This window comes from Schistocerca americana, chromosome 3, assembly GCF_021461395.2.
Source record: "Schistocerca americana isolate TAMUIC-IGC-003095 chromosome 3, iqSchAmer2.1, whole genome shotgun sequence".
NCBI classification, from domain to species: Eukaryota; Metazoa; Arthropoda; class Insecta; order Orthoptera; family Acrididae; genus Schistocerca; species Schistocerca americana.
The window spans coordinates 556409065-556426503 of record NC_060121.1 but is presented as its reverse complement, the minus strand read 5'-3'; the positions used below and the strand labels follow the sequence as shown (position 1 = coordinate 556426503).

The window sequence follows — 17439 nt, the reverse complement described above, 5'->3', positions numbered from 1 at the left end:
TTTGACGTGTGTTACAGTAGCGGTCATTATAATAAATCTGGGAAGGTTCGTAATTTCGTCCTCCTTAGTTGTGAATGCAAGGCTGCGCCCCTGCGTATTCGGCCACTACAGTCATGCTACTCAACCACGCTATTATTGCTCTCGGTGGTGGTGGTGGTGGTTAGTGTTTAACGTCCCGTCGACAACGAGGTCATTAGAGACGGAGCGCAAGCTCGGGTTAGGGAAGGATTGGGAAGGAAATCGGCCGTGCCTTTTCAAAGGAACCATCCCGGCATTTGCCTGAAACGATTTAGGGAAATCACGGAAAACCTAAATCAGGATGGCTGGAGATATTGCTCTCGGCCGTTATCGAAAACACATGGTCACTTTACAGGAAACAATGACAGTGGTGACTAAGGTAAACGCATCGCACCCTCAATACTTCCAGGTCACCTGTGCAACCCTGATTAGGCGCTGATTCACGATAAGCCGCCCGAATCGTGCTCATTCCTAGGTGCAATAATATTGTCGTCGACTAGTAGATATGCTCCGCGGCCCAAGTGCGGCCGATGCGTCACTTCGGAGGTCGTTTGTCAACAGAAGAGTCGCTGAGTTGTTTACCGGCAAGCATCATGCAGCCGCCACAACGTCTGGAGTCGCAAGCCACGCTAATATGTGGCGTGCAGGGTGCGGTAAACGGCGGTGCAGTTGCAGGTACTTATTTGTGCCCACGTGACACCGTGCCTGCTGTCTTGCACACACGGATACGTCAGTCCGTTTTATAAGAGCGACTTTCTGCTCAAAATCGACTGCTCAAAGTGCGTGTACCTTTCGTGCCTGCGTGTAAATCAGCAACCAACCACGACTCGAGGGTGTCTATAACGTCAATGATCTATAGATTGTGCCGAGTGTGGAACTGCAAATTTCCGAGTATGCTGCAGGCTGCGCGTGTAGAGACGAGGGACTATGGCAGCGTCTGCTAACGCAGGAAGCTATAACCTATTCTGGTCGAGCTCACCCCTATTATAGAAATGGTTGGTTGGTTGACTTGGGTGAGGGTACCAAACAGCGAGGTCATCGGTCCCGTACACCTAGGAATGAGCACGACTCGGGTGGCTTATCGTGAATCAGCGCCTAATCAGGGTTGCACAGTTGACCTGGAAGGATTGAGAGCGCGATGCGTTTACCTTAGTCACCACTGTAATTGTTTCCTGTAGCGCGGGGAAGGAAGTCGGCCGTGCCCTTTGAAAGGAACCATCCCGGTATAGAAATAGGTTTTATGCTTTCATGTCTTCTTAACTTTTATTATGTTGTTTTATGCTTTCGTGTCATCTTAATTTTCGTTATGTTGTTTGGTTATATTTTCATACTAGTGTTTTCCTACAAGAAAGACGAAATATCTGAAAGCAAAAAGTGTTAACATTTTACAGAGAAAGAACCTACACTATGCGTAAAAAAGACAGTCAATAGATGGACGTGTTGTAACGAAAATTAGTTTAATAATGAAAAAGTCAGAATTATTGGGCAAGAAAAATAAATGTCGTTGTTATTTGGCACTTAGAAAACAAGATACAAAGGAAAAATGCTCTATTTATTGCGTTCTACCTATTGCCTGATATGTCTGCAACTATATATTTTCGCGAGCAAATAGATCTATATATGTTTTGAAATGTTTAGATGGCAGTTTTCCTACTCTTTTAATTCTCAGTGGTGTGAACAATTTACCGTACGACATTTGACAAGATCTTCCACTACAAATTCTGCCTTGTCATTGGTTGTTCATACATTTTGTTACTACATGTCGATTTTTCTGTAAAAAGGATAGTCCCTCACAACTTCAGATTTACCATTCAGATGCCAAAAAGCACGGCAGACAGCTCTCTTAACACCGGCAGTTTTGGCGCTGACTATACACGAAAAAGTACACTCAAAACAGATGAGACTCAGTACGGGTACGGGAATAAAAAGCCATGGCGCTGCAGTAGACGCACTTCTCTCGAGTAGTAAACCGAGACAGGAAATCGATCGTATAAAACGGGCTCTAGGTCGCCGCTCAGCCCAGTTCCGATTCCCGCTCCGGAACGACTGCCAACCGCCCCGAGTCTCCGCCACGGACCAACGGATGCCTCGGCTGCCTGCTACCCGTCAGGCAGTGCCGTACAGCCATCGACGTGAGCCGCTCCAGAGGGCCCCGCTTCGCTGGATCTGCGTCTCGACTGACCACGAGCCACCGCCTCGTGGGACCTCGTCGCTACGGCACTTGGCTGCTCGTCGTCTCATAGCTTCGTGGAGCCGTGTAGCTTCTCATCCACGACTCCTACCGGCTCTTCGTCAGTTCGTCACTTATGGACTTGGTTATAGAGAGCACCTGTTAGGCATCGTCAATAATTGACATTTCAGCTGTAATCAAGTTATGTAGACTTTCGTCCTCAGAAGCTATACCGAGTTCATGGTTAATAAACAAAAAGTTGTTATTGCAACGTGTGTATTTCAGTTTGTTGCACAACTCGTCAGAGGACAGAATATCCTTGCAGTTCCTATGTGCCATCTAGGGACTAAGTTTGGAAATGCATTCGATTTAATTTTCTATTATGTAGATTATTTTACTTTTCAAACGCTTTTGAAACGCTTGGTTTCACACCACGAAATAGGCTAGCCATCTACTCAGACATACAAATTGTGTGTGACGCATGCTTAGAAGACTGAAAATAACTTGAAAACATCATTCGTTCATGGCATCCACATGATTTATAATAGCGAAAGTTTTTGCTAATATTCAGATGGAAAAATACATTTAAATTGATTGTACTTTGGAGAGTTTTTATGGGAGACAAAATTACGAACACTTTTCATAATTATTTCGATACTTACGATTGCTGACGCGCTGCAATACTGAAAGTTCTTACTTTTCTTGTGTGTCTATTTGTACAGTGTCAATGTTTACGTTAAACACTGACTATAGTATGTTATAACAATTTAATTGTAACTTGCTTACAAATGTACGATAAATTCAGGAACATTCCGAGTTTTAGCCTTTTTCTTAATCTTTCAGGGCTTATACAGGCCCTAATCTATTAAGATGACGAAATTTGAGCCCCCTACCTTACCATACTTAAAATAAACTGCCGCTAAATACAGAAAGACAATATCGAGAAATAAAACAAAATAATGGAATTCCGTGGATTGTAACGCACAAGAGCCGAATTTGTTGGAGATGGACAAATAATTGAACAAGCAAGAGAGTTTAAGCACCTAGGCTCCAATTTTAAATTTCCCAAGTCTGATGATGCGGAGCTAAAATTGGCCACATTCACACATTTCTGTGGAACCACGCAACTTACATGAAAACCTAACATACAAAAATAACATTCGTTAAAATTTGCAAAGTAACATCCCTTGCATCTGTTTGGAAACGAATGTTGGGCTCTTAACGTCTGATCAATTACGACGAACCGTATCATCATAGACGAAGTTTTTCTGCTTATTCGCTACTGCATCCTAAAAGAAACACCGATAAGAGACAGGAACTAAATTTTGAACCCATTACAACCATAAAAGAAGAATACATACTGAACTGGAAAGGTCAGACCAACGTGTGCCTAATAATAGATAACCTAAGCTACAACATTGTATAACCGAACAGAAAAGATAAATGCTGGACGTCCCTTAAAGAGATGGCATGAATAATTCTGAGGTGGAAGAAGCCAAAAGGTCTAATCGTTGAAGACGATGATGATCCTAAATGACTGAATTCTTATCCGCGACATAGTTAATAAAAATTTGTTGTTCACTGTGTAATTTCGCGATTACTAAAGACAATAATGTAGTAAGTTCATCAGCAACAGCTCAGGACAAATCAAATACAGCAAAGGTAAGAGCAAAAACGGGCATATGCCCCAAGTTTTACTGGAATATATATTTTAAAGATTGGATTATAAACAAAAATTCAATGCAGACGGTATCTTAACATGCCTTACGTTTGCATATGAAGTGATGTACTAAATTAGACATATGGCTGATTTCGGTTGGCAGCCGCAGGACACACACAATGTAAAATAAAACGTAAAGTACATATGTAATTTAAAAAACAGCAAACTCCAGTGTACCGTATATCCTAACCTAAACATAATCAGTATGTATGTATTTCAGAAAGATACAAGAAAAACCACTGAGAATGTCACAACACCGGTGAAACATGTTTGGGTATTAAAGCAAAACAATAATTGTGTACTTGCAAAAAGGCGGATCCATCCGTAATGAACTATTTACGAACACTGTTCAGTGACGCAGAGGTAGTTGTGTGTGTGTGTGTGTGTGTGTGTGTGTGTGTGTGTGTGTGTGTGTGTGTGTGTGTGTTTGTGTGTTTGTGTGTGTGTGTAAGTATTGCTTGTGTTTTACTTCAATTTTTAATAACCCTTTTCGCCCAAAATTTTCTTGCATCCATGACGGGGTAAAACAGCAGCCAAAAAATGGTTTCTGACATGATGTCATTTCTGCAATTTGTAAGAGGTGTGAAACGCTATCGAAACAAATGTTTTTGTTTTTGTATATTTTTAAACATTCCAGCAGCGCAGGGTAGCCGCGTTGTTTAGGGCGCCTTGCCATGTTTCGAGCGGCTCCCCCGTCGGAGGTTCGAATCCTCCCTCGGGCATGGGGGTGTGACTTCAGCAGTTTGGTCCCATAGGAATTTACCACAAATTAAAAAAAAATAAAAACATTCCAGCCTCTTTCAGGCCAATGAGTATTGTTTAAACAAGGTTTACAAGCAAACGAAACTGGGAGAACTTCATTTACATGCACTGAGTTGTCTATGTACTTCGCCATCAGCATAAAGTCACATGAAACTTCATAACACGTAACGTAATCGTGATGTAGGGCTAGTTTCAAGCCTTGAGGATGATATCAAAAGCCGCCAGATTAGAAGATAGCAAGCACACATTTTGAGAGCTACAGATGTGCATATTTTACCAAATGGCGCTGTACTGTTTTTTATTAGTGTAAAGGTAGGAACACAGTTGCAGCGAGGTGCTTGAGTGCATCTCACTTATTTTAAAAAAACGTCTGACGCAAAGAATGGATGTGTGGACCACGCTATATCATGTGGCAATCTTACGGACGTCAGCGTCCATCACTGCATTCTCCGCTTTCGGCTCTTGGGGAAGAATGGGCTGCCATTCCTCCACAGGCCTCCATACATGTGTTTGAAAGCGTCCTCAGCAGCGTTCAAACCATAATAAAGCCGAAGGGTGGACGTACTCCATATTAATGTTCGCTAATAGGTGTCGATGTTCTTTTGATCGGACAGCGTACATCTAGACTGGCTTACTGCGGATAGGAAGTATCGACAGTGCATGGCAGGATACTTCTTCGCGTTCCTGCAGGCTCTGATGTTAAGCTCACCGTTTCTTGTCAGCGACGAAAGCTGCCCTAGTCTCGGTCTACTTGAGGCCGCAGTGCCGGACAGCGGTGAACCTCTTTCCCTCCCCCTCCCCCCGTCGTCCCCCTCCCCCACCGGGCGAGGCTACCACCGTATACTACTAAGCCGGCCTGCCGCCTTTGAAGCAGTGGCTTTGATTCGCCTGCGCCAAGCTAAGGCTAGGGCGGCGCGTAGTAGGTTGTTATGTGCTCCGCTTTTGGCCGCTATACGTTTGATAACGTAGTGCTTCAGAGGACTAGCAGAACTGTTCCGAGGGTTGCAGCACAAGAGTGTCATCCTCGATAGCGAGCTTTCGAAACTTTCATGTCACGTTAATGATACTATTGATAGTGTGAGACGTCTTCAAAAGTTATATGTTACTGTGGCAGCCCAAGTAACCTGTGCTGAATGTTGCACTACACTTCAAAGTGACACACGTAGAAGACACTATTTTTCAACAGTCATCAAATCTCTGTAGATAACGGCCAGAACATTCTGTTAGTAGTTCATTTCATCGACGACAGGAAACCGCTCCTTGGTCATAGAGATATTGGAGAAGCATTGTGTGAACGTCCTCATCGCTGGAAAATCTCCTTCCCCCAAAGATGTTCTTTCAGCATGCCGAGTAGGTGGAAACCGGGTGGCGCCAGATCAGTGTCCCCCACGTCTGAGTGGACTTGGTCAAATTGTTGCCACTGTTTCACTAAGACTGGACGCAACGTTACATTTGGTCTGTATACCGCCAGAATTTCGTGGTGAACATGTGTCCAATGTAGATATTTTGCCATACAAGAATCGTACGTATCCAGTTGCCTCACAGCTTCACTCGCACGCTGCGACGGACCTAATATCCGTATAGCAGCAGATCTGTGTCCGCAGGAAACTCGTAACTTGTACTCTCTTGTGAGTACGCGCTACTCTTATTGTGCTGGATCTTGTGTAACATACTTTCTGAAGACCCCACGTGTAAGCGTTGTGATTTTTTGGACACACAGACTGGTTTCGATAATCTGAAAGAACTCAGAGCAGACAAGAAGCACAGATAATCAATATGACAGACTGCCACAAATACAAAATAAATAAGAAATTTGTAAACATTATGAACTATATTCAAGAAATTACAGGCCCATATCATTAACGTCGATATGCAGCAGGATTTTGGAACATATATTGCGTTCGAGCATTACCTCTAAGAAAACGGTATATTGAAATACAGTCAACACGGGTTTAGAAAACATCGTTCTTGTGAAACACAACTAGCTCCTTATTCGAAGTCTTCAGTGCTATTGACAAGGGATGTCAAATTGATTCCGTATTTCTGGATTTCCGAAAGGCTTTTGATACTGTACCACAGATGCAACTTGTAGTGAAAGGGAGAATCGATCACCATGATAAAATAAGGGAAATCAGGGATCGTACGGAAAGATATATATGTTCATTCTTTTTGCGAGCTATACGAGATTGGAATAATAGCGAATTGTGAAGGTGATTCGATGCCGGCCGCTGTGGCAGAGCGGTTCTAGACGCTTCAGTCCGGAACCGCGCTGCTGCTACGGTCGTAGGTTCGAATCCTGCCTCGGGCATGGTTGTGTGTGATGTCCTTAGGTTAGTTAGGTATAAGTAGTTCTAAGTCTAGGGGACTGATGACCTCGGATATGAAGCCCCATAGTGCTTAGAGCCATTTGAACCATTTTTGAACCAAGGTGGTTCGATGAACCCTCTGCTAGACACTTCAATGTGATTTGTAGTTTCTGCATGTAGATATAGATGTAGATACAGATGTGTGACGGGGATATATTGCCTCCACCTTTCTCATTACCTGAGTTTTAGCAAACACACACACTGTGGTGACAATAGTCATGGGTCATGGGATAGCGATACGCGCATATACGGATGGTGGTAGTAATGGCCTACACAAGTTATAAAAGGCCAGTGCATTTGCAGAGCTGTCATTTGTACTCAGGTGCTACATGTAGAAAGGTTTCCGATGTGATCGTTCAAAAATGGTTCAAATGGCTCTGAGCACTATGGGACTTAACTTCTGAGGTTATCACTCCCCTAGAACTTAGAACTACTTAAACCTAACTAACCTAAGGACATCACACACATCCATGCCCGAGGCAGGATTCGAACCTGCGACCGTAGCGGCCGCGCGGTTCCAGACTGTAGAGCCTTGAACCGCTCGGCCACCCCGGCCGACGACGTGATCGTTACCGTATGACAGGAATTAACAGACTTTGAACGAGGAATTGTAGTTGCAACTAGACCCATGGGACATTCCATCTCGGAAATCGAAATGGAATTCGATATTCCGAGATCCACAGTGCCAAGGGTGTGCCGAGAGTACCAAATTTCAGGGATTACCTCACACCACGGGCAACGCAGTGGCTGACTGCCATCACTTAAGGTCCGAGAGTAGCGGCGTTTGCATAGAGTTGTCGTTGCTAACAGACAAGTAACTTTGCGTAAAATAACCACAGAAATCAATCTGGAACGTGTGACGAATGTATCCGTTAGCACAGTGTAGCGAAATTTCGCGTTTAACTGGCTGTGGCAGAGGACAACTGACGCGAGTGTCTTTGCTAACAGTACTACATCGCCTGCAGCGCCTCTCCTGGGTTTTGGACTATATTGGTTGGACTCTATAGACGCCTGGGAAACCGTGAGCTGGTGAGATGAGTCCCGATTTCAGTAGATAAGAACTGATGGTCGGGTTCCAGTGCAGCGTAGACTCCACGAAGCTATGGACCCAAGTCGTCAACAAGGTACTGTGCAAGATGGTGGTGGCTGCGTAGTAGTGTAGGTTCGGTTTATAAGGAATGGACTCCTCTGGTCCAACTGAACTGGTCATTGACTGGAGAAGGTTATGTTCGCGTACTTGGAGACCATTTTCAGCCATTCCTGGATATCAGGGTCCCAAACAATGATGGAATTTTTGTGAATGACAATGCGCCGTCTCGCCGGGCCAGAGTTGATCGCGATTGGTTTGAAGAACATTCCGGGCAATTCGAGCGAATGATTTGGCCACTCAGAGCACGCTACATGAATCACACTCAACATCTATGGGGCATAATCAAGAGATGAGTTCCCACACAAAATACTGCACTTGCACCAATTACGCAAATATGGGTGACTGTAGAGGCAGCATGGCTCAGTTCCTGTCAAGCAGCGTCTGGAATTGTGAGACTGTTTGGGAACGGAAATGGGGTACGCAGGAGTGGGGACAGTTATAGGGGTAGCAGAGTTGGGATTGGAGATGCAGGGGGAAGCAATAAGGTTATTAGAGTCTTGTTTTAGGGATGAGCAGAACACATGTTCATGAACAATGCGGATGATGAGAGTGGGCAATTTGATTAGCTTATGATGAGAAGGCAAAGTAAATACAGAAAGCGAGGTGGACTGCTTGATGTTAGAGGGTTTCGAGGCTCAAATGGTTCAAATGGAAGCACTATGGGACTTAACGTCTGAGGTCATCAGTCCCCTAGAACTTAGAACTACTAAAACCTAACTAACCTAAGGACATCACACACACCTATGCCCGAGGCAGGATTCGAGTCTGCAACCGTAGCAGCAGCGCGGTTCCGGACTGAAGAGCCTAGAACCGCTCGGCCACAGCGGCCGGCGGATTTCGAGGAAGTGAGAATTTTGTGAAGAAGAAATTGAAACGATACTGGAGTGGAAAGGGTGGATCAAGGTTTTGTAGGTATAGACTAAGGACGCTTCTTCCGCATCCTGACTCACTGTCGTCTCACCCTTCGCAGACATTTCTCTGAGCTGCGTGCTGTAAGTGGGATTTCTATGACAATTAATTAAAGGCCGAGAGTCAGTTGAAACTAGTTTGTTTGCTGTTTGGGTGTGACTGCGTTAACAGTAAATTGGAAGCTGAAAGACCGGCCATCTTACAAATATTTCATAGGCGTTTGACCTCAAGGAGGATCTGGTTGCAAGAGGGGTGAACTAAGCGAAATCTAGCTGGAAGGATCATTGCGATTTGTAGAGGGGTATATACAGGACTAGGAAAGTAATACCACTGTTGCGGGAGAAGGTGGAAGGGAAGACCGGTTTTGGGCAACCCAGTAGACTAAAAGATTTATAGGAATGGAGAGATGCCAGAGCATTGCGACACACAGTGGAATGGAAGGTACAGGAACTGCTACTGTTTATGCATTGCGACACACAGTGGAATGGAAGGTACAGGAACTGCTACTGTTTATGTTAACATCGGAATGACGATTGGATGGAAAGAACCAATAATGCTTTATCAAGGTCAGTGGACACAAAGATGGCGGTTTACGGTTGCTGAGTGGTGCAGAAGTAAATAAGTCACACGAGATTATCATCGCTTGAGAAGTTGGGATGGGAGTCATTGTGGTTAACAGCTGCTTAGCATCTGCCGAAATTCTTTTGTATGTCACCTATCTGTATCGATGCTCCCTTGCTACATCTTCATCAGTAATTTACTACGGACAGGCAGACGACGCGAAACATTTTTCACTAGACGTTAGAAACAACGTTGCTTAACACATTTATTGTCTACGTAAGCATAACAAAATCCTGTCATGCATTAGGAGCGCTATCATATAGTGTGTTCATCTCTTCGGGAATGGATGGTCCTCATTCACTAACCTGTCAACTGCCGTGAGATACACGCTTGAAGCAAACGCAGTGTCATTTGTTCCAGCTGACGTTCTTAAGGCGCCCCCTTGGAAAAGGAGGAAACTTCGTTCTTAGGGAAGTATTCACGCTTCATAGCTAGCCATCTGAGCACTAAAGGGATCTGTTTATCGACCTACTCTCTGGTCTTGCTTCCCCTGTGACGCTAGTTGTGGCGCATGAAGAGCATAGCTATTTTCCAACGTTTCGTTTTAGAAAAACAATGCTCCTTCTTCACATCGCAGTAAACAGCCGTCCTCTTCCAAAAATATGCATTTGTGTTGTATATTCGGAAGGCATTTTGTATCCCCATGAAGGAAGACGTCTACTTCCAACTGAGTTTCACTATCTCATCTTCTCTTTAGACAGAGTCAGCTTAATATTTTGTACTTTAAGTGCGTTCCGACTCATTTAGCAGATACTTTATATTCTGACAGCAAATGTGGTTATATACAACGTGAGATTTGTAGCTTATACCTCAATAGTGCAGAGTTATCATAATATCTGAAGTCGAAAGTCAAAGTAACCCTATACTCAGGGAATGAGCACAGAGGAGAATGCAAGAATCTTGCCCCGCAGAGTTATCATAATATCTTAAGTCGAAAGTCAAAGTAACCCTATACTCAGGGAATGAGCACAGAGGAGCAGATGCAAGGATCTTGCCCCGCCGTTCTATGCAAAGTCCTGGCGGAGGTGGTTTGCCGTTGCCTTCCTGCAACCTGTTATGAAGTGTAGGGTGTGTGCCTGTGTCGGGTGGATGACTGTGATGAGCGCTTGTACAGCGTAGTGTAGCGTTTGTGTTGTTACCTGTGAATGGAAGGGAGAGGGTGAAATCCGGTTCCCGCACACAGCCTGTCCCCACCTGACAGGCGGATCATTATCAACAGTGTCATACGCCAGCTCTGAGCTCTGAGCACTATGCGACTCAACTTCTGAGGTCATCAGTCGCCTAGAACTTAGAACTAATTAAACCTAACTAACCTAAGGACATCACACACATCCATGCCCGAGGCAGGATTCGAACCTGCGACCGTAGCGGTCACGCGGTTCCAGACTGAAGCGCCTTTAACCGCACGGCCACACCGGCCGGCCATACGCCAGCACTTCACAAGACACTTCAAAGAAATTTGGTATTTAATCCATGATATTAGCGCTAAGGCTGGTGGCCAGGAAATTTAGCGCCGCCCCATCTCCTCCTCCCGCCGGCCAAATACTGGAGGTGAACATTTTGCACCAACAAGATTCGAACCGGCTTACCTCCGAGTCAAAAGCCACCGCACAGCTGTGCGATAAAGACCTCGGCTACCTAGGCGGATAATATGTGAAGGGGGAGAACAAATTTAGACATTTCGAAATCAGGAGAGAACACGAACAGCGATCACAATGGGACGACACTGTAAGTAACTTTCGGCCCTCTACTTCTACTACAAACTTCACGATATTTTAGACCTTACTACTGCGTCATTGGTTCAAAATTTCATTTACATGGCATTTGAACATTATATTTTCCAATGTTCTCGACACTTCTATGAAAAAAGGTATACCTTAATTTAATAATTTATGCAAAACATTAGTCTTACTGTTTCATATTGAAAGATTCCAGTAAGAATGCGTTACACGAATGATTCTTTACACGCAATTTGTAAGTAGGCCGTTTACGTTTTCTTATTGGCAACGTTACGTAGCGCTCTGTATGAAAAATCACTGGCTATGCTGTGTGCAGTCTGTGGCTAGTTTGCATTGTTGTCTGCCATTGTAGTGTTGGGCAGCTGGATGTGAACAGCGCGTAGCGTTGCGCAGTTGGAGGTGAGCCGCCAGCAGTGGTGGATGTGGGGAGAGAAATGGCGGAGTTTTGAAATTTGCAAGACTCGATGTCATGATCTGCTATATATATTATGATTTTTCAACACTATTAAGGTAAATACATTGTTTGTTCTCTATTAAAATCTTTCATTTGCTAACTATGCCTATCAGTAGTTAGTGCCTTCAGTAGTTTGAATCTTTTATTTAGCTGGCAGTAGTGGCGCTCGCTGTATTGCAGTAGTTCGAGTAACCAAGATTTTTGTGAGGTAAGTGATTTGTGAAACGTATAGGTTAATGTTAGTCAGGGCCATTCTTTTGTAGGGATTATTGAAAGTCAGATTGCGTTGCGGTAAAAAAAATATTGTGTGTTAGTTTAAGCACAGTCATGTATAATTGTTAAAAAGGAGACGTTTCAAATTACGTACATATAAAATCCCGAATTAAAAAAGGACGTTTAAATGATGCTGCTGGCTTACAAATGAACACATTTCTATTATATTTCAAGGCAGTTTCTAATCGCGTCGCTAAGGCAGAAGTTCCTAAGCTATAAATTAAAAAAAAAAAAAAGCCAGTAGATCGCGTGTATTCAACAAATGAGATAGATAACTGAGATTTATTCTTTTGCAAGTCTTCCGACGCCTCACTTATAAATTGAAGCTAAATAATAAGATAATGCACTCCTTGGCATTTATTTGCAATGCAAATGATAGTTTAATTTTTTTCCTTCCGTTATAAGAAAGGAAGATAGCATCTTATTATTGTAATACTAGCAAGATACTGAACAAATAGAATGATACCAGAATCGCAGAGAGATTAGCCCAGTGCAGGAAAATACAAGTGAGGAATTTTCCCCATCTTATACGTCAAAATACTTTTCTCAGTTGTTCAGAAACAATCTGCTCATCTGTTTGTACGAAATAGTTTCATACATTGTGTAATGGTTAGTTCCTCACAAGCGTGTTCCTCTTAATGAGCGCGAAACAAAAAATACGATTACAATAAATATTCTGAAGGATGTGACATAAAAGAACGTAGACACGTAAGGAAAAACAAGTGGATGAGAAAGCTTTCAATACATGACTCATTATAATTCAGTTCTGAAGGAAGACATGAACACAAGTTAATAATGACGTACCACAGTCAATATATTACATCTTGTTTGAAGCGTGGCTACCTATATCGGTGTCCGTGTGACTATCTGCACTGTTAAAGAGCCATCATCTCAGCCATTTTGCTGGCAAAATTCTCCCGTTTCTCTGTAAAAACTTTCGGTATCTTTGCATATGGTCTATAGTGTACAAAATATTTCTCTTGTCACCTATAACTTATTGTCTCCGTTTGTCTGCGGAATCCTCTGTTCAATACGAGGCTCGTTCAGTCTGATTTCTACGTCAGTGAAAAAAATATAACTGTTCTGCAACTGTTTATAGCCAACCTCAGGCAAAACTACCGCTTCTTTGATTAATTCTGACGTCTAACATACTCGATTCGAATATCTCAAATTGTTATGTTGAGACATTTTTACAGAAATCGAAAATCATAAATATACGAGTTTGTGTCTAGAGCAGATAATTGGATTGCTTTATGACACAGCTATTATAAATTGTAAGTCGAACGTCCACGACGGCCGGCCGTGGTGGCCACGCGGTTAAAGGCGCTACAGTCTGGAACCGCGCGGCCGCTACGGTCGCAGGTTCGAATCCTGCCTCGGGCATGGATGTGTGTGATGTCCTTAGGTTAGTTAGGTTTAATTAGTTCTAAGTTCTAGGCGACTGATGACCTTAGAAGTTAAGTCGCATAGTGCTCAGAGCCATTTGAACCGTCCACGACGCAGTAAGGCATTTCATAAAGTGATCTCACATTCGAAAATAGTCTTCCCATTTGTAAGAATTTTATTTAAGGCAGTGGACCACGTGAACGAATTTAAGAAAACGGCAAAAATAAAATTAAAAAGATCTACGAACATCGTATAATTCACGCACCATAAAAAATCTTGTTTGTTTATAGCTGAATCAGCACCATGTAAAATATAACACAAAGAAATATTCTTCATCGTCGTTACGGTAAAGAAGGACATATCGTAGGGGCTTTTATCGTTAAAGTGCCCCTTAACTGAAGATGACTCTGTACCCTTCCGTCTGTCCCGATGTGGTAAATTTTGTGTTATCCACAGAGAAATTCCTCGAAGGCTCCAGCCGTACAAACAAAATGATGTCTCGTGGTATTCCAGTTGATGATGACACTGATCTATGATGAACGGTAGTCAATAAAAACATTTATAAGAGAAGTGAGTAGTTGGTTTGTAAGCCGTACAGTGATAAAACACTTCTGCCCGGTCGCTTTTGATGAGCTTTATTTCTTAAATTTATTGTTCACGAGCCATATCAGAATGGAAATATTTTTTTCGAGTATAATTACGGCTTGAAAATAGCCTATAAGTAATGCAATACGTATCTTAACTTTACGTCAAGGTAACGGTTTTTCAGTCTGAAGCTTATTTTGAAAACGGCAGTCAATAGTCGTCAATAAATCACACAAATAAAATACAAGGATGCAGAAACACACAACGTTTATACTCTTCATAGTAATGTAAAAAATAAAAGGGTCAGTTCTTAGGCTCATTCTCTTCATTCTTCAGAGCTAGCAGGCTTGTACTACATCCTGCAACACAGATTTTCAGCACTGACGTAAAAACGGTCTCTGTGTAAATGAGACACAGTTTTTAGGTATACTTATCCCGAAAAACCTTGGATGGAAGAGGGACGAGAATAATCTGAATAAAAAGATAAATATATTCACATATCCTTTAAGAGAAATACCAGCCGTGCATCAATGTTCACAATGTAACTTGTCATTACTGATGGATGAAATTATTTTTTGGGGAGTTGCATAATTAGCAGACTAACGTATACACTACAGGAAAGATTGCCAGAATAATTAGATAAACTAAATACAGACCGTCTTGTAGATCAATATTTACAAGTCTCAGTATGCTGTCGCTACTTTCTTTATATATCTACAAAGCACTAATCGTCACAACTGGAAGCATCTGGAAAGATGAAAATATCTCAAAGTATAAATGTAATGCCGGCCGCTATGGCCGAGTGGTTCTAGGAGCTTCAGTCCAGAACCGCGCTGCTACGGTCGCAGGTTCGAATCCTGCCTCGGGCATGGATGTGTGTGATGTCCTTAGGTTTAAGTAGTTGTAAGTCTATGGGACTGATGACCTTAGATGTTAAGTCCCATAGTGCTTAGAGCCATTTGAACCATTTTTTATAAATGTAATTTTCACTCTTATGATATCAGGCAACACAATTAAGACAAACATACTGGCCTCATGCTGTAAAACACAACATCCTGTTTGAAATAGGTACAAAACTTATACAACTTTAAAATGAGACTTTAACAGTACTTGCTTGACCATTGCTTCTATTCTGTCTCTGAGTTTCTAGAGCAACATAAAAATAGTGTAATTATATGAATCCATGGTGTCTGTTCCTTCGGACATCTCCGAAAGAACAGACACCACAAGGGATCATCAGCGGTGATACATATTGTGTAAACTGAAGGGGGAGGGGGAAGAAAGGAAAGGAAAGGGAAGGAACTAAAGATACCAGCTGCATCGGCAGTTTTTGCGGAATAGGTGGCGACAAGTGACATGTCAGAAAGAATAGACACCACGCATTCATGTAATTGATTCGCCTCGATGGGCAGTGAATCCACAACTTTCAGTGCGGATGCATGTTTACATTCGACCTCCAACAGGAATCTAAAATTAGCGAGTATGGAGAACGTGGTCGGGGTCTGTGGATAGTTGGCGCTAGGTGGGAGTGTGAGGCGGTCGGGCAGTGCGCCGAGATAGTTCACGAATTTACGCTAATATTGTGCTGGGGTGGCACAGTGGTTAACACAAGTGTCTAGTAAGCAGGAGACCCCGACCTCGAGTCCCGGTCTGGCATATCTTTTCACTCTTCACCGCTGATTCCACACGAAGTCAGGATGCAGCTCATATCATTGGTTCCTTCCCTTTACTTTACTTTCTCCCCTTCGATGTACGTAATACATTGGTGTCCAAATTAAAGCAACAAACCGATATTTGCCCACCTTGTGTTTAATTCACGATATAACCACACAGACTGTCAACAGGTGTCCGCACAGTCGTGTTGTGCACGGAAGATGGCATTCCTGTCAACGGACAGTCACGCCAACGATGACGTCACGGCACCTATCAAACGGGGTAGTGTTTGATGGATAGTCCCACATCGACAACCGCTGTGTACACAGTTACAGATTGTGCAATATAGCTCAGTGAAGACACCTGTCAGACTCTCTGCCGTGGAGGGCCAGAGGAAGAACGGAAGCAGGGCCGTTGCAAAATGATGTGGCCCAATGGCTTAACGCGAATCGTTCTGTCGTTTCTCGGATGTGACGACGGTTAATAGAAACCAAAACTGTTTCCCGAAGACCAGGGCTGGGTCGACCACGTCTGACATGAGAAATAAAGGACCGTTAATTGACTGTAAGGACACGATGGTAGCGCCTTAGTACTTAACGGCATCTGGCATCTGGTCTCGTAGCATCCACTGGGCGGTATACTGAAGGGTTTGACAGAGTGGCTTTTAATGTCGAAGACTTGATATATGTGTACCTCTGACGTGTCTTCACATAAGGGAACGTCCAGAGTGGAGTCGTCAAAATGCCACGTGGACAGTCGAACAGCGGGCCAATGTTCTTTTCACAGACCTGTCCCGATTTGGCTTGGGGAGTGATTCTCGACGGATTTTCATCTGGAGGCAATGTGAAACACAATTTTCAGACCCAAACATTATGAAAAGAGACCGATATGGAGAAGGATGCTAATGATGTGGGCAGGAATTACGTTGAGCACTTGAAAACCTCTTTGTGAAATTGTACCGGTGAATCGACAAGGCTTAACTGCAGTCAGGTATCGTGACGAGATCTTGGGACCCTATATGCGGCTGTTCCGAGATGTCGTCAATCCAAACTTCATATTGATGGACGATAATGCTCGACCTCATAGAGCACAGGTGGTTGATGTTTTCCTGGAAACGGAAAATATTGCACGCATGGCGTGGCCTGCTCACTCTCCCGATTTCAGTCGCACTGAGCATGACTGGAACTCACTGGGGAGAAGGGTTGCATCGCATCAGGATCCTCCAACCACTCTCCGAGACAAGAGAGTATTCCGCAGGAATAGTGGGCGTTATTGCCTCAACATGAGATTGATGACATCATTCACAGCATTCCCCGTCGCCGCGAGGGATAACTGCGTGGTCAGGGGCGCCTTGCCACGGTTCGCGCGGCTCCCCCCGTCGGAGGTTCGAGTCCTCCTTCGGGCATGAGTGCGTGTCTGTTGTCCTTAGCGTAAGTTAGTTTAAGTTCGATCAAGTAGTGTGTAAGCCGAGGGACCGATGACCTCAGCAGTTTGGTCCCATAGGAAACTACCACCACCACCACCCCGCGTCGTTGTCATGCCTGTATTGCTGCTAGAGGTGAGCACACCCTACACTGAGCTCATTAACCAGTTTTCGGAATGCGTGTGCAAATCTTTTAAGTTGTTTCAAATG

At 43.6% G+C, this 17439-nt stretch overlaps 1 protein-coding gene across 3 annotated transcripts in view; it reads right to left on the bottom strand.

Annotated features, from left to right (window-relative positions):
• The window catches only part of LOC124605402 (gamma-aminobutyric acid receptor subunit beta-like), a 287077-nt gene that overhangs the window by 85164 nt on the left and 184474 nt on the right, over positions 1 to 17439 (bottom strand). The window lies entirely within an intron of this gene.